The following is a 27855-nucleotide window of genomic DNA, read 5'->3' on the forward strand; positions in this document are numbered from 1 at the left end:
ATAACCCCAGATCACCTAGGAATCAATCAAACTTTAAGTTCAAATGTGTCTTTTTGTAAAAGAGGACTACAAGGAGAAAGCAGTTTACCCACTTTTTAAAAAGGCAACTGACTTTGTGAAAAAAAAGTTCAATAAAGCTTTTAAAATCAAATTATGTTTATCACCTAAATAATTTCACAAACCAACATGAAAATCTATGCCACTGTCACATTGTAACAATCTCCAGACTTTTGCTATCTGTTAGAATGGGAGCTGCTGGCAAATGAAAGAAAGCTGGTGGAAAGGAAACCATCTCTCCCTCGGTGAGTAAATGATAACTCTTCAAACAAAACAAAGTGAAGAGATATCTCAAGGTGAAGTATTTTCTGGAAAATAGATAAAATTCCAGAAATCAATATCTATGCTTTCTTAATGAACTGTAAAAACTGAACCGCTAATAATCAAAGGTCATGGGTCTAATTGGTCATCTACCTAAACTGAGGGACATCCAACATTCTGCCCCGTATCAACTTCACCCCATTAACAGGAAACAGAGGGAACTGTGAGGAGTTGACTCATTCTACCCTTTTAGTTTGTACTGATGATTCACACAGTGGTATTATTTCCCTTAATTTTCCCAATGCATGATATCTTTGCAAAAATGTGTGTGTGTGTATGCGCATAACAAATTGTTACATTTTTTGAAGAACAAATTATTTTTCCATAAATTTATTCAAAAGTATCCATGCTTTATTTCATATTTTGTTGATTAATAACCTCATTAGTAGTAGATCCCATAATATGCATGGCATATTTATCTTTTCAGTAAATATTTAATCTTTACTTTTGACATAATTCTGTTTCTTAAGAACTCTTTTCTCCAAGATCTCTAATCTAGTGTTCTGGCCTATTTCTTACATTATACTTTTCAAATAATTTTTTTCTCACATAATTTCTTCATATTTACTCTTAATACAATTCAGTTGTTGAACCTTTGCAGCTTCTCCATACTATCGGAACGTTCTAACTTTATAAGCTTTTAATCTTGCATTCTCTCAATTTTTTAAAAAACTCCTGTCTAAATGTCTCTTCAAGGTTGAAATTCAATGCTACAGATGCACCATATTGTTATCTTCCAACAGAGCATTACGTTCTGTTAAATAACACAATTGTACTGCTTATCAGGGTTTCACCACATTATTTGTAATGGAAATTTTGTTTTCCTGCCTTTTGCAGGCAGCATAGAAGTTTTTTCCATCTTCTGTAACCTAGATGGAATTTTCCTGCTCCTTCACTGGCAAAATGAATTCTTTCCCACTTTCCATGGCATAAAACCGACAGTTCACAATCCCTGATTTTCCAAGTAAAGTTCCAGCCTGAATAAATGATCCCAACAAATCCACAGTTTAAATGATCTATCTCCCACTGTGAGTATAGTCTTGAATTTTTTTCTAACATTCTTGTTCTGTCAGATTTTGTCTTTAATTTGCCCTTTTTTCAACTTAAATTTACTTCCTGACTTTCCCGATGCAGCCTTGGTATAAATTAATTTAAATGCCATTGACTTCACTGCTGAAGCTGTGTCTCATGATGTGCACTCACTATGGTGGCAATACTCTCTGTGAATACTAAGTGTTTTATTTTTTTCACACAATCCTTCCCACCTGGCACTTTGCACTGCTAATTTTAAGTAATTTTTTCCCTTTATGTATAGGGAACACTTCGTGTTAAGGTTTCCTCTGTATCCAATCCAATAAATATTTAATAGTGGCACCAAATAAGGAAAACTCAAGAGTGTTGCTTTTACCAATACTAATGATGTTCACCATAGAAAAAATGCAGGAAAAAACAAATAAATGGTTCACACAATGTTGTATTTTAGAATTGGAGATGTGCACTGATTACACACAGAATCACAGAGGTCTGACAATACAGACAGAGACTATTCAGCCCACTGCACCTTCATTGGCTCTTCAAATGAATATGATCACCTAACACCAAGCTCCTTTCTCCTCAGATATATGTTTTCATCCAAATAACGATCCAATTCCCTCTTGGAGATTTCAGTTGAACTTACCTCCACCACACTTCCACGTACTGCAATCCATACCCGACGTACTTGCTGAATGTAAAAGATGTTTTTCACGCTTATCACCCTTCCTTTTGTTGCAAATCATTTTAAAATTATACCCGCTCATTCATACTCTTTTTACACATGGGAACAATTTCACCATATCCACTCTAACCAGGTTATTCTCAATTCTGCAAACCTCGATCAGATCTTTGGCATGTGTTCTAATGCCTGAACAAGAGATTTGTTTCCAGTAATTTTTAAAAGATTTGGAATCACAAACTTCCATCTTCTTCCTTCCGATGGATTTACCTTTCTCAGTTGCTGCACACACAGGTTTGACTAACAGGACACAAAATGGACAAGAGTCAACAGACATTCCTAATAAAACACTGCAATTGAATGATAGAATACAAATTGAATGAATGACATATATTTAATGATTTGAAAGTTAGGTTCAAACACAACAAATGAATTAAATTTGATTATTTATTGTCACTTGTATTGATTATAAAAAACAGTGAATAGTTTACAATGTCACCATTTTCATTAACTTAAAATAAAATAAAACAAATACCGCAGATTAAGCTTTTACTTCTCTGCCGGTATAGTCCCGCCCTGGGCGACACGAGCCCGCACCATGCTGCGACCAGAATCCTGCTCTGGCCTACACCAACTCGCACCATGCAGCTAACAGAGCCCCGCTCTGGGCGACACCAGCCCAAACAATGCTACTACCAGAACCCTACTCTGGGCTACACCAGCCCACGACATGCAGCTATCAGAATCCTGTACTCGGCTACACCAGCGCACGCCATGCTGCTACCAGAATTCTGCTGTGGGCTACACCAGCCCACACCGTGCTGCTATGAGAATCCTGCTCTGGGATACACAGCCCACGCCACGCTGCTACCAGAATCATGCTCTGGGCTACACCAGCCCTCACCGTGCTGCTAGCAGAATCCCGCTCTGGGCTACACCAGCCCACACCTCACTGCTACCAGACTCCTGCTCTGGAATACAACAGCCCACACCATGCGGCTACCAGAATTCTGCTCTGGACTACACTAGCCCACACCATGCTGCTACCTGAATCCTGCTCTGGGCTACACCAACTCACGCCATGCTGCTACCAGAATTCTGCTCCGGGCTGCACCAGCTCATGCCACGCTGCTACCAGAATCTCGTTCTGGGCTACACCAGCCCTTACCATGCTGCTACCAGAATCCTGCTCTGGGATACACCAGCCCACGCCATGCTGCTACCAGAATCCTGCTCTGGGATACACCAGCCCACGCCATGCTGCTACCAGAATCCAGCTCTGGGATACACCAGTCCACACCGCACTGCTACCAGAATCCCGCTCTGGATACAACAGCCCACGCCATGCTGCTGCCAGAATCCAGCTCTGGCCTACACCAGCCCACGCCATGCTGCTATCAGAATCCAGCTCTGGGCTACACCAGCCCACACCATGTTGCTACCAGAATTCTGCTCGGGGCTACACTAGCCCACACCGTCCTGCTACAAGAATCCTGCTCTGGGCTACACCAGCCCACAACATGCTGCTACCAGAATCCGGCTCTCGGCTACACCAGCCCACGTCACACAGCAACCAGAATCCTGCTCCGGGCTACACCAGCCCACACCATGCTGCTACCAGAGTTCTGCTCTGGGCTACACCAGCCCACACCAAGCTGCTACAAGAATCCCGTTCTGGGCCACACCAGCCCACACCATGCTGCGACGAGAATCCCGTTCTGGGCCACACCAGCCCATACTGTGCTGCTACCAGAATCCCGCTCTGGGATACACCAGCCCACGCCACGCTGCTACCAGAGTTCTGCTCTGGGCTACACCAGGCCACACCAAGCTGCTACAAGAATCCCGTTCTGGGCCACACCAGCCCATACTGTGCTGCTACCAGAATCCCGCTCCGGGATACAACAGCCCATGTCATGCTGCTACCAGAGTCCAGCTCTGGCCTACTCCAGCCCACGCCGTGCTGCTGCCAGAATCCAGCTCTGGGCTACACCAGCCCACGCCATGCCGCTACTAGAATCCTGCTCTGGCCTACACTAACCCACACCGCACTGCTACCAGAATCCTGCTCCAGGCTACACCAGCCCACACCATGCTGTTACCAGAATCCTGCTCCGGGCTACACCAGCCCATGCCATGCTGCTACCAGAATCCCATTCTGAACTACACCAGCCCTCACCATGCTGCTACCAGAATCCTGCTCTGGGTTACACCAGTCCACATCATGCGGCTACCAGAATCCTGCTCTGGGTTACACCAGACCACACCGTGCAGCTAGAAGAATCCCGCTCTGGATTACACCAGCCCCTGCCATGCTGCTACCAGAATCCCGCTCTGGACTACACCAGCCACTGCCATGCTGCTACCAGAATCCCGCCCTGGGCTACACCAGCCCACGCCATGCTGCTACCAGAATCATGCTCTGGGCTACACCAGACCACACAATGCTGCTACCAGAATCCTGCTCTGGGCTACACCAGCCCTCACCACGCTGCTACCAGAATCCTGCTCTGGCCTACACCAGCCCACACTGTGCTGCTACTAGAATCCAGCTCTCACTACACAAGTCCACGACACGCTGCTACCAGAATCCTGCTCTGGGCTACACCAGCCCACGCCATGCTGCTAACAGAATCCCGCTCTGGGCTACACCAGCCCACATCTAGCTGCTACCAAATCCTGCTTGGGGCTACACCAGCCCACACCATCCTGCTACCAGAATCCCACTCTGGGATACAACAGCCGACACCATGCGGCTAACAGAATCCTGCTCTGGGCTACACCAGCCCACACCGTCCTGCTACCAGACCCCCGCTCTGGAACGCAACACTCCACACCATGCTGCTACCAGAATTCTGCTTGGGGCTACACCAGACCACGCCATGCCATGCCGCTACTAGAATCCTGCTCTGGGCTACACTAACCCACACCGCACTGCTACCAGAATCCTGCTCCAGGCTACACCAGCCCACACCATGCTGTTACCAGAATCCTGCTCCGGGCTACACCAGCCCATGCCACGCTGCTACCAGAATCGCATTCTGGACTACATCAGCCCTCACCATGCTGCTACCAGAATCCTGCTCTGGGTTACACCAGTCCACATCATGCGGCTACCAGAATCCTGCTCTGGGATACACCAGACCACACCATGCCGCTAGAAGAATCCCGCTCTGGACTACACCAGCCCACACCACGCTGCTACCAGAATCCTGCTCTGGGTTACACCAGTCCACATCATGCGGCGACCAGAATCCTGCTCTGGGCCACAACAGACTACGCCATGCCGCTAGAAGAATCCTGCTCTGGCCTACACCAGCCCACACAATGCTGCTACCAAAATCCTGCTCTGGGCTACACCAGCCCACGCCATGCTGCTACCAGAATCCTGCTCTGGGCATCACCAGCCCACGCCACGCTGCTACCAGAATCCCGCTCTGGGCTACACCAGCCCACAACGTTCTGCTACCAGACCCCCGCTCTGGAATACACCAGCCCACACAATGCGGCTACCAGAATCCTGCTCCGGGCTACACCAGCCCACACCATGCTGCCACCAGAAATCTGCTCGGGGCTGCAACAGCCCACACCATGCAGCTACCAAATCCTGCTTGGGGCTACACCAGCCCACACAGTCCTGCTACCAGAATCCCGCTCTAGGCTACACCAGCCCACACCATGCAGCTACCAATTCCTGCTCGGGGCTACACCAGCCCACGCCATGCTGCTACCAGAATCCTGCTCTGGGCCACACCAGCCCACACTGTGCTGTTACCAGAATCCCGCTCTGGGATACAACAGCCCATGCCATGCTGCTACCAGAATCCAGCTCTGGGCTACACCAGCCCATGCCATGCTGCTATCAGAACCTTGCTCTGGGCTACACCAGCACACGCCATGCTGCTACCTGAATCCTGCACCGGGCTACACCAGCCCACACCATCCTGCTACCAGAATCCCGCTCTAGGATACAACAGCCGACACCATGTGGCTAACAGAATCCTGCTCTGGGCTACACCAGCCCACACCATGCGGCTACCAGAATCCTGCTCTTGGCTACACCAGCCCACACAATGCTGCTACCAGAACTCTGCTCGGGGCTACACCAGCCCACACCATGCAGCTACCAAATCCTGCTTGGGGCTACACCAGCCTACACCATCCTGCTACCAGAATCCAGCTCTGGGATACAACAGCCCACACCATGCGGCTATCAGAATCCAGCTCTGGCCTACACCAGCCCACGCCGTGCTGCTACCACAATCCCGCTCTGGGCTACACCAGCCCACGCCATGCTACTACCAGAATCATGCTCTGGGCTACACCAGCCCACACCACGCTGCTACCAGAATCCCGCTCTGGGCTACACCAGCTCACACCGTGCGGTGACCAGAATATTTCTCTGGGCCACAACAGACTACGCCATGCTGCTACCAGAATCCCGCTCTGGGCTACACCAGACCACACCGTAAGGGTACCAGACTCCTGCTCTGGCCTACACCAGCCCACACAATGCTGCTACCAGAATCCTGCTCTGGGCTACACCATCCCACGCCATGCTGTTACCAGCATCGTGCTCTGGGCTACACCAGCCCACACCGTGCTGCTACCAGAATACTGCTCTCGGCTACACCAGCCCACGCCACTCTGCTACCAGAATACTGCTCTGGGCTACACCAGCGCAGACTATGCTGTTCCCAGAATCCTGCTCTGGGCTACACCAGCCCACACCGCACTGCTACCAGAATCCTGCTCTGGCTACACCAGCCCATGCCATGCTGCTACCAGAATCCCGCTCTGGGATACAACAGCCCACGCCACGCTGCTACCAGAATCCCGTTCTGGGCTACACCAGCCCACACCGCGCTGCTACCAGAATCCTGCTCTGGCTACACCAGCCCATGCCATGCTGCTACCAGAATCCCGCCCTGGGATACAACAGCCCACACCATGCTGCTACCAGAATCTTGCTCTGTGCTACACCAGCCCACACTGTGCTGCTGCCAGAATCCTGCTCTGGGCCACACCAGCATACGCAATGTTGCTACCAGAATCCCGGTCTTGGCTACACCAGCCCACGCCACGTTGCTACCAGAATCCCGCTCTGGGCCACACCAGCCCAGGCCTTGCTGCTACCAGAATCCTGCTCTGATCTACAACAGCCCACGCCACGTTGCTACCAGAATCCCGCTCTGGGCCACACCAGCCCAGGCCTTGCTGCTACCAGAATCCTGCTCTGATCTACAACAGCCCACACCATGCGGCTACCAGAATCCTGCTCTGGGCTCCTCAGGCCTTCCAATTCTGTAGCCATGCTGTATCTGAAGAGGCCAGTGCTCTGGACCTAATTGAGTCCACCTTCCCACCGAAAGAGCTCTCTCGAAGGTACCTTTAAGCAAAAACTAAATAAAAGTGAGAAAAGAATGGGATAAATGTAAAAAGGAAAAGCAGACAAAGAGGACAGCCCAGACACAGGAGCTGGATATTCCCGACTCCACTACTGCCATTTCTGAGAGATGCCAAAATCTTGTGTTTCTGAGCTATCAAGCTCTTTTTTTTCAGAAAGCAAATTAACTAACCTAAATGTAAACTTGACAGTAAGGTTCCAATGGCTGTCTAAATGATTTTTTTTTCATCTTAAAACAGTTAGATTATTTTCAAAGCTTGATGCTGGAATCAGAAATAATTTGTAGATGATCCAGTGAATGTCCCCTGTTTGCCCCCAGCCAGGCCCTATCTATGCCTGCTAGTTGTTGTCAGTTTATGCAGAGGAGGAATTTGTTCCATTCCCTGGCCTGTCACTCTCCACAGCTAACAAGCAGCCAGAGAAGACAAGTCGTGGCATTTGAGGGCCAGAATAGAGTAATGTCAATAAAAGTAATACGCACTGCTCCTCAGGGGTTTGAAGTTGCGTGGGTAGTTGAGATGGTGGTAGGTTCAAAACTTTTTTGTTGTGCTAACCTTACAAAAACAGCTCTGTTATCATTGGAACATCTGGAAAACTTCCGACTTCGGAGTCCCCTGATAACCATCTCTACGCAGTAAACATTATAAATGCACAGTATCAGGTTGGGTAAATCTCAGTGCTTTCTGAATGAGATAGAAAATTCAGGGAAATGCCTTTGTACAATTGCAAATAGCTTCATTGCTGATCAGTCTAGCTCCTGTGCACAAACATCAAGGTCAATAATTCCGTGCAGAATGATAGTGCTGTCGTTCAACGTTAAACTAAAGCCTCACCTACCAAGATCCTGTGGCACTACTTGGAAGAAGAACTGAAAATGTTATCCTTGCTGACCAAGCCAACAATTTAAAAACAGAGCCCTGGGTTTTCATGGAGTCATGAAGACTCTGGGGACCTTCCAAAACCATAGGCTGCACCCAGATCCGGAAGTCCTATACCCATTCCAGCAGATCCTTTCTTTGCCAGTACTGGAGTTCAAATGGTCCACATTTTCACTGAATGAAAGGCCTTATCCCACAATGCCAGATTTGTACATCTTTAGAAAAATTATAAATGCTCTTGAAGGGTGGATAAGGGTAGAAAAACCAATTAGTTAAGTTATTTACATTTTCAGCTTATTAAAAATTAGGAAACAAAAACTGCTTGCCTCGATCTGTGATATTTGGAAATAAACTCATCTGACAGATTGCTTAGGCTTTTGTTGACGTATCCCTAAGTACTTTCATTCTAGAATCATTGATGCATGACTGCTTTCCACAATCTGTTATTGTCCAACTGGGAGGATTGGAAGTTTATAGTTTACAGACTGGAGTTTACAGTTGGACTGACAGCTCAAGGGGTTATTAAAGGATTAGCTAATGTGGGGATAATGAATGCAAGCATGTCTGTTTTAATTAGGGCTAAAACATTTGAGGGAATTTAAATGTTTTGCATTGGCTTTCATGAATGGTCCTTTTTATAGAGTGTATGTTGTAATCGTTTTGTAGAACTTTATTTAATTTCGGCATGCCTATTGAGGTGTAGCTCAGGAGAATTTATTTGGTACAGAGGGCATAAAGACACAATGTGGTAGGTTGGGAAGTCATGAGTTGGCTCTCGGTTGGTATAGGAGCATTAATAGGCCTCAATATTCACAAAAATATGGGATCTGTTGGCTAATAATTTTCTGACAGCTCACTGGGCTCAGATTCATTATAAATTACAAAATGATTAAACGTTGAGACTAAAAGTGAAGTACTTCTGTCATGTAGTCACTGTTGTAGCATCGCAAACATGGCAGCCAATTTGTACACAACAAACTCCCACAAAACAACAAAACAAAATTAATGATCAAATTTTTGTGAATGTTGATTGAAGGTTAAATGTAGCCAATACATATCTTCCCACTCCTCTTCAGCAGAATGGGTTTACAGTCCTTATCGCAGAGGAACAGGTCATTCTGTCCAAATGGTCCATGTCGTATCGAGAATGAAATTAGGCACATTCATTTCCATTGCTCAATGAATGAATAACTAGAGGGCATCACTCATATCCAGGCAGATAGAGTATGGATATCTCATTTGAAAGACAGAACCAACATTAGTGCACTGCTGCACTCCCTCTGTACTGCATTGGAGAGTGTCAACATTTTTTAGCTCAAGGCCTAGAGGCAGACTTGAAAATGGAACGTTGTGATTCAGAAATAAGAGTGTACAATCTGAGCTGCTGCCGACACTCTATATTTTGAAGATAAAGTTAATGACGTGAAGCAGATGGAGAATGCGATTGAATCTGTTCAAAACAAGGTTTTCTACTTGTGCTGATATTGATTGCCATGGAAGGAAAGAAAATAGTAGCTGCCATTACACCACTGATGGGGTGGGGGGGGGGGGGTGCTGTGCCATCTGCTGGCCACTAATACTACCCTGTTCCCACTGGCAGCAAAGATATTCATTCATTTCATCAATACAGTCGGTTCTGCTATAGCATGTGTTTCTTCAATGCGATTGAAGAATTTAGACCATTATCTGTAGAACACGAACTTTCGTTATCTGTATTGGCTATAATGTGATTCCAGCCCCATTGGTTTAAATAGTGCAGCTATTGCGCGATTTCCTTATAACGCAAGATTGCACGAGAACGGAACTATTGCATTATATCAGAACCAACTGTAGATTGAAGGGTACTGATAGAGGGCTGGTAATAAACCTGAAAACAACTGACTGACTGACTGATAATGGGTTTACAGTGCTTATAGCAGAGGAACAGGTCATTCTGTCCAAATGGTCCATGTCAGTATCGATAATGAAACTAGGCACATTCATTTCCATTGCTCAATGAATGAATAACTAGAGGGCATCACTTTAACATTATTAAAAGAACAAAAGGAGAATATTATTCTTGTTCATAGGACTGCAATTAACCGTTACATTCCTAGCTTTGGTTTGCAGCAAGTCCAAGTGTCTTACTCATCTTCCAGTGACTAGACTACTCATGTTGATGTCTCTCTTCATTAGAGTATTATGGAGCATATGTGATGATATCACTAACGTGATCTATTCATAGAAGTGGGGTATGCAGGTAATCCACTAATTACAAAGATGGCACACTTGATATCCATCTTCCATAAGAATGATAAACGTCGAAAATAGTGGACTGAAGTCAGATCTAGATTGTTATTCCAAGGAACATTGCCCACAGATTTCCACAAGTACTTAGTGACAGAAACTATCAGGTTTTCATGCAGTCCACATATATTTCCCAGCTTCTGTTTTCTGCAGCAATGCACCAAATACAATGATTGGCTTATTTTGACTGGGTCTGTTAAATGGTATTGAAGATGAACCTAACACTCACCGGAGAGAAAAAAAATCCTTGCAAATGTCCCCAAGGAGGAAATAAAAAGTGTAACAATAAAAACATCTGAAGTATGATATTCAATTGTGAATACGGTACCTCATGAAGGATAATTTGCTTTTTTTAAACCAACCTGTTATGACACTGAAATTGGAGATGGCACGGGGCAGGGTGACACTAGGCACACGGACACACAAGATGGCCACTGAGCCATACGTTGTCCACTTGACACAAGATGGCAGCCAGACCACAATATAGAGAGAGACAGCAGAGCAAACACAGACACTGCCTGAGACCACCAGAATGACAACACAATGCACTCACAAACTTGATAATTAGTTTAAGGTGGGTGGGGGAGAGAATGCACATGAGGAGCATACACTGCCCGTCGAAGTGTCTGGGTCCAGCCAGCACCTTTGATAGAAATGCTAACAGTTTGATCCGGACTCAATACAGAGTGATAATAGCCAGGGCTGCAGTAATCGTCCTTCTCAGGAAGAGTGATTAGCATCCATTACTATAGTAATGGAATTCCATGCAGACAATGAAACCAACAATATGTGCGCTGAAACTGACAATGACCGCGCTGAAATTAACAAAGGGCTGCGCTGGAACTGACAATGACTGCACCAAAACTATTAACGATTCTGCAATGTTTACCATAAACAAACCATGTTACAAAGACAATAACCTCATCACTGACCTATTATTACAAAACATATAAAACATATCTTGACATGTGTCCGGGTTGAGAGAAGAATCGCAGCTGACCACTCTGCTGTTGGTGTCCTTCTCTCCCCGGAGCTCCGGTATTTCCTTGTTCAGTAATCTCTGCCATTGAACCCAGACTCTGACTCCGAAGCTGGTGATTTTCCCCACAACAAGTGGCGCTGCGAGCAGGGTTTTTGTTACTGGTGTCCTGGTCAAAGCTGGGGTAAGAACCAATTTGTACCTGCAAACAGGAAGAATCAGACTGGGCCATGGACACAGTTTAAAAGGTATCCTGATTGTAATGTTTAATGTGCTACAGTACTGAGTTAAAAAAAATTAAGTTCATGTCTGTGGGGAGTAAGTGTTAACTGTGTTACCTGTTGTAAGAGCCTGCTGCTTGTGCTGAAACAGCCAGAGGACAAGGTAGTGCCTGTCTCAAAAACCCTGCCCCTAAACTGGTTGTTAAGGGGGGTAAGCCCCTCCACCACCACCCTCCCTCACCACCACCCCCCCACCCCAATCCACCCCACCAACCCATGCCAACCCCCTCCATGCGAAGGTTGGGATTTGCAGTGGGAATTGAGGCGCCAAGGGCACTAGGAGCTGTGAAACACAAGTGACAAAGTCAGGTAACATTGGACTCTGTACGGGTGAACAACGTGGAGCCCAGTTAGAGTTTAAGTTAAAAGTTGGGTGCTGTCTGTCCTTGTAATTTCCAATGCGGTGAGGAAGAGGAGCTGATCACTCTGACCAAGAGCCAAACCTCAGTGGAGCACACGTTACCAAGGGGGGTGGGGGGGGTGGGAGCATGGACACTGAGTAAATGTGATATCCTGTCAGTCCACAGTAGAACGATAGAGCTTGAATAATGGCAGTGGCCGGGAGGGTAAAGAGTCCCACCGGTAGAGAACACACCGGGCTAGAGGCAAGTTTCTGGGCCTATTAGGAGGTGTTAGGTCAGTAGAGGTCACCAGGAGGGTAAAGAGGTCCTGGTAAAGAGCACATCCTATTGAGCCAGCATTCCCAGCCGACGGTTAGGTACCGACTAGTAATGGTGCCGGGATGGTAGAGAAGTCTCACTGATAGAGAGCACACCATGCTTGGAGACTGTTACGGCCGTAAGGACAGTGCTGGGATAGTATTATTGGCTAGGGGGTCGAGAAGTCCCCACTGGTTAGGAACATTTCACTGTTGGTGGTATCTGGGGTACACATTCTGCTAAATGGGAGATCAAAGTTTTAAGTGGGATACTTATTGAGAAATACAAGGCAGACAGACAAGGACTGACACAGCAAATGAAGAAAAGTGGTTAGGATCTATCCCAGACATTAGCACAACGGAGAGAGTGGATAGATAAACAGAAACGGAATAAAACTAAAAAGATAGGGTATACCAATCTGACTAACTGAACAAGTAGATGTTTAGATTAGAGTGGTGCTGGAAAAGCACAGCATCCAAGGAGCAGGAAAATCGATGTTTCAGGCAAACGCCCTGAAGGGGCTCCTCAGAAGCTGCCTGACCTGCTGTGCTTGTCCAGCACCACTCTGATCTGAACTCTGGTTAGCAGCAACTGCAGACCTCATTTCTGCCTGCCTGAACGAGGAGGTGTAAAATGTGTTGTTGGAAAAGCGTAGCAGGTCAGGCAGCATCCAAGGAGCAGGAGAATCGACGTTTCGGGCATTAGCCTCAGGTGATTGTCTGTGTGGAGTTTACACATTCTCCCCGTGTCGGCGTAGGTTTTCTCAGAGTGCTCTGGTTTCCTCCCACAGTCCAAAGATGTGCAGGTCAGGTGAATTGGCCATGCTAAATTGCCCATAGTGTTAGGTGCATTAGTCAGAGGGAAATGGATCTGGGTGGGTTGCTCTTCGGAGGGTCGGTGTGGACTGGTTGGGCCGAAGGGCCTGTTTCCACACTGTAGGGAATCTAATCTAATCCATAAAGGAGCTAGAACACAGAATAGAAAAAGTACAGGAGGAAAGGGAGATTGACTCTCTCCCCTCCTATGAAACCGTCCAACAGGGACCAACTGCTCCCCCATTGGATGAACTGTGCAAGAGGAGTATAACTTAGCACCCGTTACCAGAAGAGGAACGATTCACAGCCCAAGTGAATTATAAACCCTTCACCCTGAGGGGAGAGGCAGCAAATTATGGCTTCCCTGGGCAAATTACAGCCCCGGAGCGCGGACACCAGGGTCTGGGAAGAGCTGGATAGTGTATGGGTAGGGCACTAACTACACCTGAGAGGCATACACCAGCTGTCTGGGCAGCTTGCCCAGCGGACAAGTGGAGACAGGTAGCTGGTGGACCCGATACCATAGCAGCCTGAGATTTTAGGGGAGGAAGGTGAACACATGCTGTCGCCATGACAGCAGCGATAGATGCCCAGCAGGCCCCCTTCACCAGTCTTAAAGAGGAAATCCAGAGAGTGCTGGGAAATGCTCCCACAAACTGGAGCAAGATCATGACCAGTCAACTACTTATAGGGGAAGGAGGCCCTGAATAAGGGGGACGATTATTTAGTGTCTATCAGGAATGCTCAGGGCAAGCAAACCCAAATTGGGGGAACGGGCATTCATCTAAGCTTTTAAAGATGGGCTCTCTTGTGTCCACCAAGCCATCCTGAAAATGGAAGTAATAATGTCCCAGGATTATGATGATCTAGGTAAGTGGCTAGCAGGGTGCAGGAGGCAGAAGTTCCAGTGGCAAAGGCAAGACCTGACAAAGCAGCCGACCGAAATAGAGGTGAGAGTAAAATAAAACGATCTTGCCACATCAGTGGATGGCAGAGACACTTTGCGAGAGAATGTAGGGCCCTACAAACAGGGAATAGAGCAGGGAACAATGTAAAATACTGCAGTTACTGCAACAGTATAGGACACATAGAAGCAGTGTGCTGGGAAAAGCATGGGACACCCCCCAACACCAACCGGAACACTGCAGAACCGCAGGAGTCCTGAGGTCAGCAGAGCTGACAACCAGCTGTCCCCATTTGTGAGGGTAAGGGAGGGGGGAGAATTAATGTGCCTGCAGTCATAGGAGGGAGGAAATGTGAAATGCTCGTAGACACAGGATCGGCTGTATCCATCACTAACTTACTCTTACCCCACACAAATAAAATGATTTACTTAACTGGGGTAGGAGGGGATAAAACACCAACTTACCTAAGCAAAACATATACATATATACATACATACATACATAAATAAATAAATAAATAAATAATATCCCCATGAAATTCTATGCATGCCAAAATAATGAGGGCACCATAATGGGCAATGATCTCATGAGAGAATATAATGTTTTAATTAATTGTGCAAAAAGGAAATTAATTTGGCCCAGACAAGACAGTCAAGAGACTGAGATTGGGAAATGTACAAGTAACTTTGAAACTATTAAAGTGGCTACAGTCTCCAGTAGGGACTGGAACCGTGGAAAGGGGGGATTCGGAGCCAGCTGCACCTCCGTCCCCAGAGCATGGGCAGAAACAAAGTTAGATACAGGTCTAACTTTCCATAATGTAGGCAATCTAATCGAATTAACATAGACCCGATAAGGGTTCCTGGACTGGAGCATATGTCCCACCGGCAATACCCAACAAAACCTGCAGAAGAAAAAGCAGTTGTGGAGATAGTGAAAGGACTAGTGAAGCAGGGAATCCTGGATGTAATGACAAGTACAACTAATTCCCCAACGTGGCCAGTAATAAAGCCTGATGGGAGCTACAGGCTCACCATTGATTATATTGGACTAAATACGGTCACTCCCAAATTGCATCCCATTGTAGCTACCCCTCCACCATTTTAAATGGCTTGGACCCCAAACACAAGATTTTTACTGTTTTAGACATGGCCAACAGATTCTGGTCTATTTTGTTCCACCCTGAGTCCCAGAATACATTTGCTTTTACAGTGAGGGACAGGCAGTATAAGTGTTCCACAACAGCCCCACTATTTTTCACAGGGTAATGAACGACATTCTGAAGAGAATAGATTTACCAGAGGGTAACACTGCTCTCTAATACGTATCCAAATTGTCTCAGAGTCCAAGTCAGGACACCGGGAAGCTTTATGTCTAGTATCACAGGAATTGGAACCGCAGAGTTAAAAGTCAGCCCCACAAAGGCCCAGATTGACAACATAAGTTTTATAGCTGGGTTACCTTATATCCCAGGGGCTCAATGACCACAAGAAGGCAATCCAACAGATGCCATGATCTGCCACTGTCAGGGGAGAGTCAGAAAGGTCACGAGGCTAGTCAACTACAGTCAGAGCTTTATACCCGAGTTCGCAAAATTAGCTGAACCGATCCAGAGATTAATTAAAGGAGGCAAGCCTGCCTTGGAACCTGTAACCTGGGGGCCAGAACAGGAGAAGGCAAACAGTCAGCTTAAACTCAATTCATATCGGCCCCAGGCTAGGGCTGCCAGATCCCAGTAAGGATTTTCATATCCACTGTAATAATGAGGGAAGGTTTTACTCTGCAGTGGTCACCCAAGACTATGGTAACGGGAGAAGACCTGTAGGGTACTACTCAATTACAGAAGGGCCAGTAGTCACCAGGTTGCCCAGACGTGTAGCAGCCTTAGACTGTACTGCTTGGGCCGTTAGGGTTAGCGAGCCCATAGTAATGACAGGGAACGTCATCCTCCACACTAAACACACCCTCGTGGAGATGCTAAACACAGGGAAACTGAGGGCCATCTCCAAAATGAGAAGGGTAAAGTGGGAGGCAGTTCTTTTACCCCCAAGTCAGGCCGTGGTAATAGTTAGGGATACAAGAGAAACCCCAGCTGAGGGAATTCTAGATACAGGGGAACCACACAGTTGTGGGACATAGATGGGGATGAAGGTAGGAGGAGAGTAAAGGATACTCCCACTAGACACAGCCAAAGAGACCCTCTTCATGGACAGGTCACAAAAATATGTAGCAGGGTCGCCTCAAATAGGATGGGCTGTGGTCAATGATAAGTTAGAAACAGTTACATCAGGGAGGATTGATGGAAGTCAGTCTGCACAGGTAGTAGAACTGGTAGCACTCACCAAAGCCACTGGAACTAGCGAAAGGAAAAATCGTGAATATATATACAGACAGTCAATATGCCTTCGGTGTAGTCCATGACCACATGGTGGCATGGAGTAGTAAAAGGTTCACCACTGCAGGGGGGAGCCCCTATAAGACACCAATTAAAAATTCAGGCAATATTACATGCCAGTGAACAGCCAAAAGAAGCTGCAGTAATAAAAACAAAAACCCATCAAAAGGAACTAGCAAAAGAAAGTCCGAGTTGGCTAAAATTCAAAGGAAACCAGCAGCAGACTGAGCAGCTCAGAAATCCTAGAACAAGAAGCCATTGATGAGGCTGCAATAGCCACTATTGAATTAGCAAAAGATGCTATCCAAATTCAGCAGCTACAGAAGGTCACCCTGCAGGAAGACAGAAATGGAAACTGCAGGGGGCATTCAAGGGGGAGGATGGTATCTGGAGGCAAGCAGACAAGGTGGTAGCACCGGTGTGTATCCAGAACACATTGATTGAACTTCACCACGGGCTCTCCCATACAGAGAGAGAGGCCGTGATTGCAAGCCTAGGGAGAGAGTGGTGGTGGAAGGGAATGGGAAAAGACATGGCCAAGTACTGCTGCAGATGCACGGTTTGTGCACAACATAACCCAGGAAGACCCATAAAAGTTAGGATGGGACACCAGCCCAGACTAAGGGCACCCTGGGAACACCTTCAGGTAGATTTCACAGGGCCACTACCACCCTCCCATGGGAAAACATACTACCTGGTCATCATAGGCCAATTCATCCAGTGAATAGAGGCATTTCCAACCAAAAGCTGCACTGAGACCGCTGTAGCCAGAATATTAACAGAGGAGCTAATCCTGAGGTGTGGGGTTCCCCTCCAGATCAGCTCCGACCAAGGGACACATTTTGCAGGAAAGGTCATGAAGACTGTCTGGCAATTACTGGGCATTAGACAAACATTTCACATCCCTATCACCCCCAGAGCTCAGGGATGGTAGAGAAAATGAGTAGACAGCTCAAAAATGCTTTAGCCAAGGCTCTGCACACCTCAGGCAGAACATGGGCTGAGGTGCAGCCAGCCATACCAGTGAAATTAAGAGTCACCATGAATCAGTCAACTGGGCTAACACCATCTGAATTAATGACCAGGCAAGCAATGCAATTGCCAGAGACAATAATCACAGGTGGCACTGATGTGGGTCCACTAAAGGACAAAATTCGGCAGTATGTGTTAGAATTAAGTGCCCAATTGAAAGGAATGCAGGAATCTGTAATTGATAAACAGGACAAAAAGGAGAAGGCGGGGCAACTTGAAATCTTTCCTGAGGTCCCCAGCAGCAGGACCTGGTGCGAGCACTGCCTGACAAACCAGGCTTTGTCCCAAAATGGAATGGGCCATATGACATAGTAATAAGTGGGGACACCTGGGCCTGCCTGGACATTAAAGGAAAAGGCACATGGAAGCACTGGACCCAAGTAAAAACCGTTTAAAGACACCTGTGACCAAACTAATGTCATTGACCATTCCCCAGGTGCAGACAGGAACGGTGGACAAGACGGTTATCCTGGGGAAAGTACCAAAAACCTAACAGAACAAACCACACAGAAGCACGGCTGCACCTCCTGATGAAAACAAAGACTTTAACTGATAACTTTATTTTTCTGCAAAGTATATAAACCTGTATGTATTTTACTATGTTTAAGTGTCGCGACTGTTGGGAGCATGTCAGGATTTGTAAATAACCTCTTCTATAAAACCCACCTAACTTTACATGGGAACCGAACTGTCTGCTACCCACTAGCGCGATCAGTAGAATCCCTATTTGTGGCCATCCTGGTGTGGACCCCTCGTGATCTGTATACTGTAGACATCTCAGGAGTGCCGTGTAAGGGGCAGATAGGGAAATACAAACAGGGACTCCAGGGTTAGTGTGTGTAGCTTGGCAGGACCACCGGTCCCTGGGGCTAGGCCCTCCAGCCAAGGGAAAGGAAGACCCATTTAAAACCCGGTAATTACCCACTCTGTTTCACAGGGCAGGGATGGGAATGTGTTTATGCCCTGGTTCGCAAACATGACTCATGTGTCCAGACACGATGTACTTATCAGCGCCGTACAGTCACCAGGGGACAGTTTGCCTGCAGCGAGCAGGCATGCTTCAATGTCACTGCAGGCAGAAAATTCAGACAATGTGGTCAGTGCAATGGCACCCATGCCAGCTCTGCCACATGGACATACGAGTTCGACACTTACCAATGGGGGTTAGCACCAGGGGATCAGGGGCGACATGGATGGACAGACAGGTGGAAGGACAGTACAATGTATGTTACCGAGCAGTGAAGGGATTTGTTTTTCTATTTAAGGGGACCTACGTGACAGACACCCCAGACCTCCCAAACCTGTTCACAGTAGGGACAATTGCACCCCTTACTGTACCATGTCCCAGGAGGGGACATATCCGGAGAAGGATAGTGACCCGCTCTATCAGCCATGGCAGATCCCCACCACTTTGGTGTCATCATTGGGGTATGGATTCTTGGGATCTCTATCTTTGGAGGGGCACAGCAGGGATCATCAGTGCTAAAAAGCGAAATTATCTTGTATGTGGCCTGACTATCTTAGGCAATAACACCTCAAACGCTCTGGAAGCAATTAATACAGAGCTGGCTGAACTCAGACTCTACACACAGCAGGCAGGTTACGTAGTGGATTATCAATTAGCACAGGAAGGGGGAGTTTGTACAATTATTGGTGACATTGTATCACCCATGTTATTGATGCCTCTTATAACATTGCAGAAGTCATCAAGAATATCCTAGACCAGCTAGATAATTGTTGACAGGGAGCCACAATTATAGACAGCTAGCTAAATTGGTTAATAAATCTTGGGGACCCTATTTGGCACACAGGATAGTTCTCCTCATTGCACTCATGCTGATATTCTGTGTGGGCCTCGGGTGTTTAAAGCTCTACTGTAAGGTGCTACTGGCAAGAACTGTACCAGCAGCGACCATGGAAGAGCCCCCAACAAAATTGGCACTCCATTATACCCCTCGGGCGGAGGAGCCCCTAGAGATTACCTACTTCTACATGTAAATTGGGTGGTCTGTGGGAGATCTTGGAAGTTGACTCCTTGATCACCAAGGGGAAGTGAAGTGGTAAATAACACGGGGCAGGGTGACACTGGGCACATAGACGCACAAGATGGCCACTGAACCATAAGTTGGCCACTTGACACACAAGGAGAAAGTGAGGACTGCAGATGCTGGAGATCAGAGCTGAAAATATGTTGCTGGAAAAGCGCAGCAGGTCAGGCAGCATCCAAGGAGCAAGAGAATCGACGTTTCAGGCATGAGCTGAAGAAGGGCTCATGCCTGAAACGTCGATTCTCCTGCTCCTTGGATGCTGCCTGACTTGCTGTGCTTTTCCAGTAACACATTTTCAGCACTTGACACACAAGATGGCCACCAGACCACAATATAGAGAGAGACAGCAGAGCAAACACAGACACTGCCTGGGGCCACCAGAATGCCAGCCCAATGCACTCCCAACCTAGTTGATTAGTTTAAGGCGGGTGGGGGAAGAGAATGCACATGAGTAGATATACTGCCCGTTCAAGTGTCTGGGTCCAGCCAGCAGCTTTGATAGAAATGCTAACGGTCTGATACGGACTCAATACAGAGTGATGATAACCAGGGCTGCAGTAATCATCCTTCTCAGGAAGAGTGATTAGCATCCATTACTACCACAATGGACTTCCACGCAGACATTGAAACTGACAATGCCTGCTCTGAAACTGACAATGACTATGTGGAAATTAACAAAGACTGCGCTGAAACTGACAGTGGCTGCACTGAAACTATTAACGATTCTGCAATTTTTTACCATAAACAAACCATGTTACAAAGACAATAACCTCATCACTGACCTATTATTACAAAACGTATAAAAGTATCTTGACATGTGTCCAGGTCAAGAGAAGACTTGCAGCTGACCACTCTGCTGATGGTGTCCTTCTCTCCCCGGAGCTCCGGTATTTCCTTGTGCAATAAACTCTGTCGTTGAACCCCGACTCTGAGGCTGGTGATATTCCCCACAACAACACATTTCTGGGGCTTGAACCTCAACCTCTGATGCACATTAATACTACACTACAAGATCCCCTCCTCAGGACTGATATATTAACTACTGCAGAAATAATTGAGAGTGGAAAAGGGATTAAAAGGACAGGTTGCATAGTTTAGGCTTGTTGTCCTTTAATCATAGAAGATTAAAAGATTATCAAATTGGCTTGTTTCAGCTGATGACTAAAGATATTCTCCCCACAAGTGGATCTCGACCAAATCGGGCTTCATCTTACATTCCAGCTCAGCGTGACTAAATGATGCTCAAAATCTACAACTCTCTTTACAAAACAAATTTATCATCTTCGATTGAAATTTTCATAACTAACATAGAGAGATTTATTGCTGATGCAGAAATGTAGATGCTAGAAATCTGAATAAAAATAATAAAAAAAATGCTGGAAATACTCATTGAATCAAGCAGTACCTTTGGAAGGAAAAACAGAGTTAAGGTTTCAGGTTGATGACTGTTGTCAGAATTGATAGATCGTTGCAAAGAATGGTTATTCAGGTGGCTAGCATTAAAATTAGCCATGATCTAATTGCGCAGGTTCAAGGGGATAAATGATCTACTCCCCTTCCTACATCCCTAAATGTTATCTTAAATCTGATTGTTATGAAACACATTACTTTAAATGGTGCTCAGTAGTTGTAGGAAAGAAACCTTAGTAATGCAGTACTGCTCACACAATGGCACTCGGTACACTGCCATTATTTTAGCTTCACTTTGAAACAAGAGCAGATAGTGAAGATCAGCAGAGGGCAGTGCCGATGGAAGCAATTGAGCTACAAATAGGTTTAACAAGCAGCACAGGCTGCTACTTCTCACTCAATTTTCCTTGTTCTCTGCTGGATTTAATACAAACACAAATGCTCCTTCGACTGACGTTTCAGCACTTAACCCATAGTCAACAAAAGAAGTTCATGCCACCCATCTAAAGCACTCCTAACTCTTAGATTGCCAATACAATGAGTTCAGCCAATTACTCTCTGACACAATCCTAAATGTAAGACTTTATCTCTTGTACTAGCCTGAACTTAATGATTACTTCTAGACCAACAATCACTTTTCATGCCTTGAAAATGTATATAGAACTAAAAGCAGAGGAAATTAAGTAGGTCTGTTTTCTGAATTGCAGTTGAATGCTATGTTGCTTGAAATACAAATTAACTCTCAGATTAAATATAGATGAGCAAGATTTCATCCATTAGTGGTGAACATGGTTGGACTGTGAACTCTGTTGAATGGCTTATAATCAGTCTCTTGGTCTAGGCAAATGCAGGATTGCATTGATTATAGGCGAATGGTACTATTGTAATTTATTGATTATAGGTTAACTATATACACATTCTTATGGAACTCATTAATTATGGATAAACAGAGTTGCATTGATTGATAGCACAGTTTTGATGAATCCATTATAGCATTGTTAGATTCATTATAGAACTTTGCATGGACTACAGTGATTTCCATTGTTTTATTAATTAAATGATAAACATAATTGAAGGGATTATTGTTGAAATGTATACATGAACTGCATTATATGAATGATAGATTTACATTGTTATAAACACTGCTATTGGTGATAAGTGAACACTTTACTGTTATAAATAAATACTATTGTATTAGTTGTAAATGAGCTCTGTTGTTTTGATTCCAGATACACTGTATGAACCTTTGTACTAATTGCAAAAAATACACAATTGCATTGATCCTAGATGAAGACTATAGTATAATTTATAAACAAACATTGTTGGATTGATTATAAATAGACTGTGTAGTATTGATTTAGACTCTTCTGTAATCAATAGTGTGACATGATCAGTACAACTGAGTTTATCTGTAACTGCTGCAGTTGTAGCATACATAATACACTGGACCACCATGGCATTGATCATAGGCATCCAATTTCTCAACCAATAGTAATCTTCTTTAAATGTTATCCACTTACCTGTCGGTTTTTTCCAAAATTCTGAGTCTGGCCCATGCCAAATGCATCAGAAGAAACTGGAGAGAAATGTACCAGCACAGGAGTAGCATTGCAGGCTGAGACATTTTGTTTTTAAATGACATATGCTATCTCTTTTTTAGGGGTTAAAGACTGAGAACGGGAAGTGTAACTGAGGGGGTAGGAAGCCTAGTTTCTTAGATGAGTAGGGTCCCAGGTGGGGGAGGGGAATGGGATAACAGGTAAGTGTTTTGGGAGAGTGAAAGGGCTGAGTCTGGGGGGGAAGATGTCAGGTCCAGCAGAGTTAGATGGGGACATGTCAGGATCAAGTGTTGAGTCCAATGGCATCAAGTTGGCCAGCAAGGAATAGTCAGAACAGGTTGGACCAGGCCAAGTAAGGGAGTGTGCAGGTGTCAGGTCCAGCAAGGGGAAGGAGATTTTCAGGGCACGGGAATGGTTGGTGGGATGTCTTCGGAGGGGTTTTTGAGTTGGCGATTCAGTTTATTAGTTACCGAGTAGATGCAGTAGGCTTACAATCCAGGGTTACTATTAAGTGTTAGTGAGTCAGAGCCCTCTGAATTCTCAGACTTTAATAGACCATTTTTGGACTGAAGAGAACTGCATATTGGAAAGTTCAATTTCCTCGGCGATACCCACAAAGTCAGTAGTGACAGGGACTCCACTTGGTTCTGATATGCATTTGTTCCAGTGACTAGACAGCCATTGAAATATCTGGGACAATGTGTGTGCTATCATTTTGAGATGATTTCTTTGATCATGTGTGAACTCTTACATATTCTTCAGAGGTGAGGTCTTCCATATTGATGAAGGATGAAGATAGTGGTATGGTTTATAGAAAGTGCCCTGTGTTCCTCAATGATTTGCTCTCTGTGTTCATTATAAATGGTCATTATTGCACTCCAATTGACTATATTTGTAGTGTTTGATATTTTCACTGTATCTCCAAGATATATGTCACAATAAATCATTCATTCATTCATTCATTTAATGGTGTTGCACTGATTTTAGTTTGCCATAGTTAATAGAACATAGAACACTACAGCACAGTACAGGCCCTTCAGCCCTCAATGTTGTGCCAACCTGCGAAACCAATCTGAAGCCCATCTAACCTACACTAAACCATTTTCATCCATATGTTTATCCAATGACCATTTAAATGCCATTAATGTTGGTGAGTCTACTACAGTTGCTGGCAAGGCATTCCACGCCCTTACTACTCTCTGAGTAAAGAATCTACCTCTGACAGCTGTCCTATATCTATCACCCCTCAATTTAAAGCTATGTCCCCTCATGCTAGCCATCACCATTCGAGGAAAAAGGCTCTAACTGTCCACTCTATCCAATCCTGTGGTCATCCTGTATAGGAGAAAGTGAGGTCTGCAGATGCTGGAGATCAGAGCTGAAAATGTGTTGCTGGAAAAGCGCAGCAGGTCAGGCAGCATCCAGGGAACAGGAGAATCGACGTTTCGGGCATAAGCCCGAAATTCCTGAAGAAGGGCTTATGCCCGAAACGCGATTCTCCTGTTCCCTGGATGCTGCCTGACCTGCTGCGCTTTTCCAGCAACACATTTTCAGCTCGTCATCCTGTATACCTCTATAAAGTCACCTCTTAACCTTCTTCTCTCTAACAAAAACAGCCTGAAGTCCCTCAGCTTTTCCTCATAAGACCATCCCTCCATACTAGGCAACATCCTGGTAAATCTCCTCTGCACCTTTTCCAATGATTCCACATCCTTCCCATAATGCAACGACCAGAACTGTACGCAATACTCCAAAAGCGGCCCCACCAGAGTTTTGTACAGCTGCAACATGACCTCATGGCTCTGAAATTCAATCCCTCTACCAATAAAAACTAACATACCATATGCCTTCTTATTAACCTGGGTGGCAACATTCAGGGATCTATGCACATGGACACCGAGATCTCTCTGCTCACACGACCAAGAATCTCACCATTAGCCCATACTCTTTATTCCTGTTGCTCTTTCCAAAGTGAATCACCTCATACTTTTCCAAATTAAACTCCATTTGCCCCCTCTCAGCCCAGCTCTACAGCTTTTCTATATCTGTCTGTAACCTGCAACATCCTTCCGCACTGTCGACAACTCCACCAACTTTAGTGTCACCCACAAATTTAATGACCCATCCTTCTACACCCTCATCCAGATCATTTATAAAAATGACAAACAGCAGTGGCCCAAAAACAGATCCTTGCGGTACACCACTAGTAACTGAACTCCAGGATGAACATTTCCCATCAACCATCACCCTCTGTCTTTAAGCTAGCCAATTTCTGATCCAAACTGCTAAATCACACTCAATGCCATTCCTCTGTATTTTCTGCAATAGCCTACCGTGGGGAAATTTATTAAATGCCTTACTGAAATCTATATACACCATATCAACTGCTTTACCGTCATCTTTGCGTGGTCACCTTCGCAAAGAACTCAATAAGGTTGTGAGGTACGATCTATCCTTCACAAAACCGTGTTGACTATCCCTAATCAAATTATGACTTTCTAGATGATTATAAATCCTATCTCTTATATTCCTTTCCAAAAATTTTCCCACAATAGAAGTAAGGCTTACTGGTCTATAATTACCAGGGTTGTCTCTACTCCTGTTCTTGAACAAGGAGATAACATTTACTATCCACGAGTCCTCTGGCACTATTCGTGTAGACAATGACGACATAACGATCAAAGCCAAAGGCTCTTCAATCTCCTCCCTGGCTTCCCAGAGAATCCTAGAATAAATCCTATCTGGCCCAGGAGACTGACCTATTTTCACACTTTCCAGAACTGCTAATACCTCCGCCTTATAAACCTCAATCCCATCTAGTCTAATAGCCTGTATCTCAGTATTCTCCTCGACAACATTGTCTTTTTCATGTGTGAATGCTGATGAAAAATATTCATGTAGAGCCTCACCTATCTCTTCAGACTCCACGCACAACTTCCCACCACTGTCTTTGACTGGCCCTAATCTTACCCTAGTCATTCTTTTACTCTGGACATACCTATAGAAAGCTTGAGGGTTTTCCTCAATCATACCTGCCAAAGGCTTCTCATGTCCCCTCCTGGCTCTTCTTAACTCTCTCTTTAAGTCCTTCCTAGCTAACTTGTAACTCTTAAGAGCCCTAACTGAGCCTTCACATCTTATCTTTACATCAGCTTCCTTCTTCCTCTTGGCAAAAGATTCAACTTCTTTAGTAAACCACAGTTCCTCTTCTCAACCACTTCCTTCCTGCCTGACAGGTACAGAGGAACCTCGATTATCTGAATATCAATTATCCGAATTTCAAATTATTGAAGAAGATCTTTTGGTCCCACAAAAATGTTATATTAAAGAGGTGAGTGTATTCGGATTACCTGTACTGAAGAACATGTGAAAACACTGACAAAAACAAAGAAACACAAGCACCTCACACATCAGCGACTGGGTATGTTTTAGGTAAAGGTTAGTTACACAGCTCTTTACAAAAGTAAATGTTTTACAGTACAGTGCATTCCCATCACTTTAGTGGGCTGTTCATGAAAAATTGGCTGAGAAAGTAAACACATGTGTGAGGAGATGTTATCGCGACACTGAGTTCCCGGAAACTGACCAATGCTCTTGTGATCGTAGAAGCTGTTTGGAACCTTGTGTAATGGCGTCCCTTGTTTAAGGTGAAATCAATTATCCGAATAACCAATTATCCAAATGAAATAGTGCCTGCCCACCTTATTCAGACAATAGAGGTTCCTCTGTACATACTTATCACTGACACGCAGTAGCTGTTCATTGAACAAGCTCCACATTTCAATTGTGCCCATCCCCTGCAGTTTCCTTCCTCATCCTATGCATCTTAAATCTCGCCTAATCACATCATATTTGCCTTTCCCTCAGCTATAACATTTGCCCTGCAGTATATACCCATCCCTTTCCATCGCTAAAGTAAACAAAACCGAATTGTGGTGACTATCAATAAAATGCTCACGTACCTCCAAATCTAACACCTAACCTGGTTCATTACCCAGTACCAAATCCAATGTGGCCTTGCCTTTTGTTGGCCTATCTACAAACTGTGTCAGGAAACCCTCCTGCATATATTGGACAAAAACTGACCCATCTAAGGTACTCCAACTATGGCGTTTCCAGTCAATATTTAGGAAGTTAAACACCCCCATAACAATTACCTTCACTCCTATCCAGAATAATCTTTGCAATCCTTTCCTCTATGTCTCTGGAACTTTTTGGAGGTCTATAGAAAACTCCCGACAGGGTGACCTCTCCTAACCTGTTTCTAACCTCAGCCCATACTACCTCAGTAGACGAGTCCTCATGAAATGTCCTTACTGCCACTGTAATACTGTCATTGACCAACAATGCCACAGCTCCCCCTCTTTTACTATCTTCCCTGATCTTACTGAAACATCCAAACTCCGGAACCCGCAACAATCATTCCTGACTCTGCTCAATCCATGTCTCTGAAATGGCCACAACATTAAAGTCCAAGGTGCCAACCCATGCTGCAAGTTCACCCACCTTATTCTGTCTGTTCCTGGCATTGAAGTAGACACACTTCAAACCACCTTCCTGACTGCTAGTAGACTCCTGTGACCTTGAAACCTTATTCATGACCTCATTACTCTCAACCTCCTGTACACTGGAGCTACAATTCAAGTTCCCATAGTTTTCATTGCAGTGATTGGAAATGATTGCCTAAATTGTACAAGGGGAACGTGGAGGTAGATAGGATAGTGAAGAAGGCGTTTGGTATGCTTTCCTTTACTGGTCAGAGTATTGAGTATAGGAGTTGGGAAGGTCATTTTCTGGCTGTACAGGACATTGGTTAGGCCACTGTTGGAATATTGCGTGCAATTCTGGTCTCCTTTCTATTGGAAAGATGTTGTGAAACCTGAAAGGGTTCAGAAATGATTTACAAGAATATTGCCAGGATTGGAGGATTTGAGCTATAGGGAGAGCTTGAATAGGCTAGGGCTGTTTTCCCTGGAGTGTCGGAGGCTGAGGGGTGATCTTATAGAGGTTTACAAGATCATGAGGGGCACAGATAGGTTAAATAGACAAAGTCTTTTCTCTCGGGTGGGGGAGTCCAGTACTAGAGGGCATAGGTTTAGGGTGAGAGTG

At 45.3% G+C, this 27855-nt stretch overlaps 1 long non-coding RNA gene across 1 annotated transcript; it reads right to left on the reverse strand.

The window, feature by feature from the left end:
- Positions 1-336: 336 nt before the first annotated feature.
- Positions 337-20823, reverse strand: LOC122562462. Its single transcript, XR_006315314.1, has 3 exons — positions 20560-20823; positions 11596-11844; positions 337-365 (listed from the first exon to the last, which is right to left on the reverse strand). It is a non-coding gene; the product is annotated as an uncharacterized LOC122562462 (long non-coding RNA).
- Between the last annotated feature and the right edge of the window lie 7032 nt (positions 20824-27855).

This window comes from Chiloscyllium plagiosum, chromosome 25 (assembly GCF_004010195.1).
Source record: "Chiloscyllium plagiosum isolate BGI_BamShark_2017 chromosome 25, ASM401019v2, whole genome shotgun sequence".
NCBI lineage: Eukaryota > Metazoa > Chordata > Chondrichthyes > Orectolobiformes > Hemiscylliidae > Chiloscyllium > Chiloscyllium plagiosum.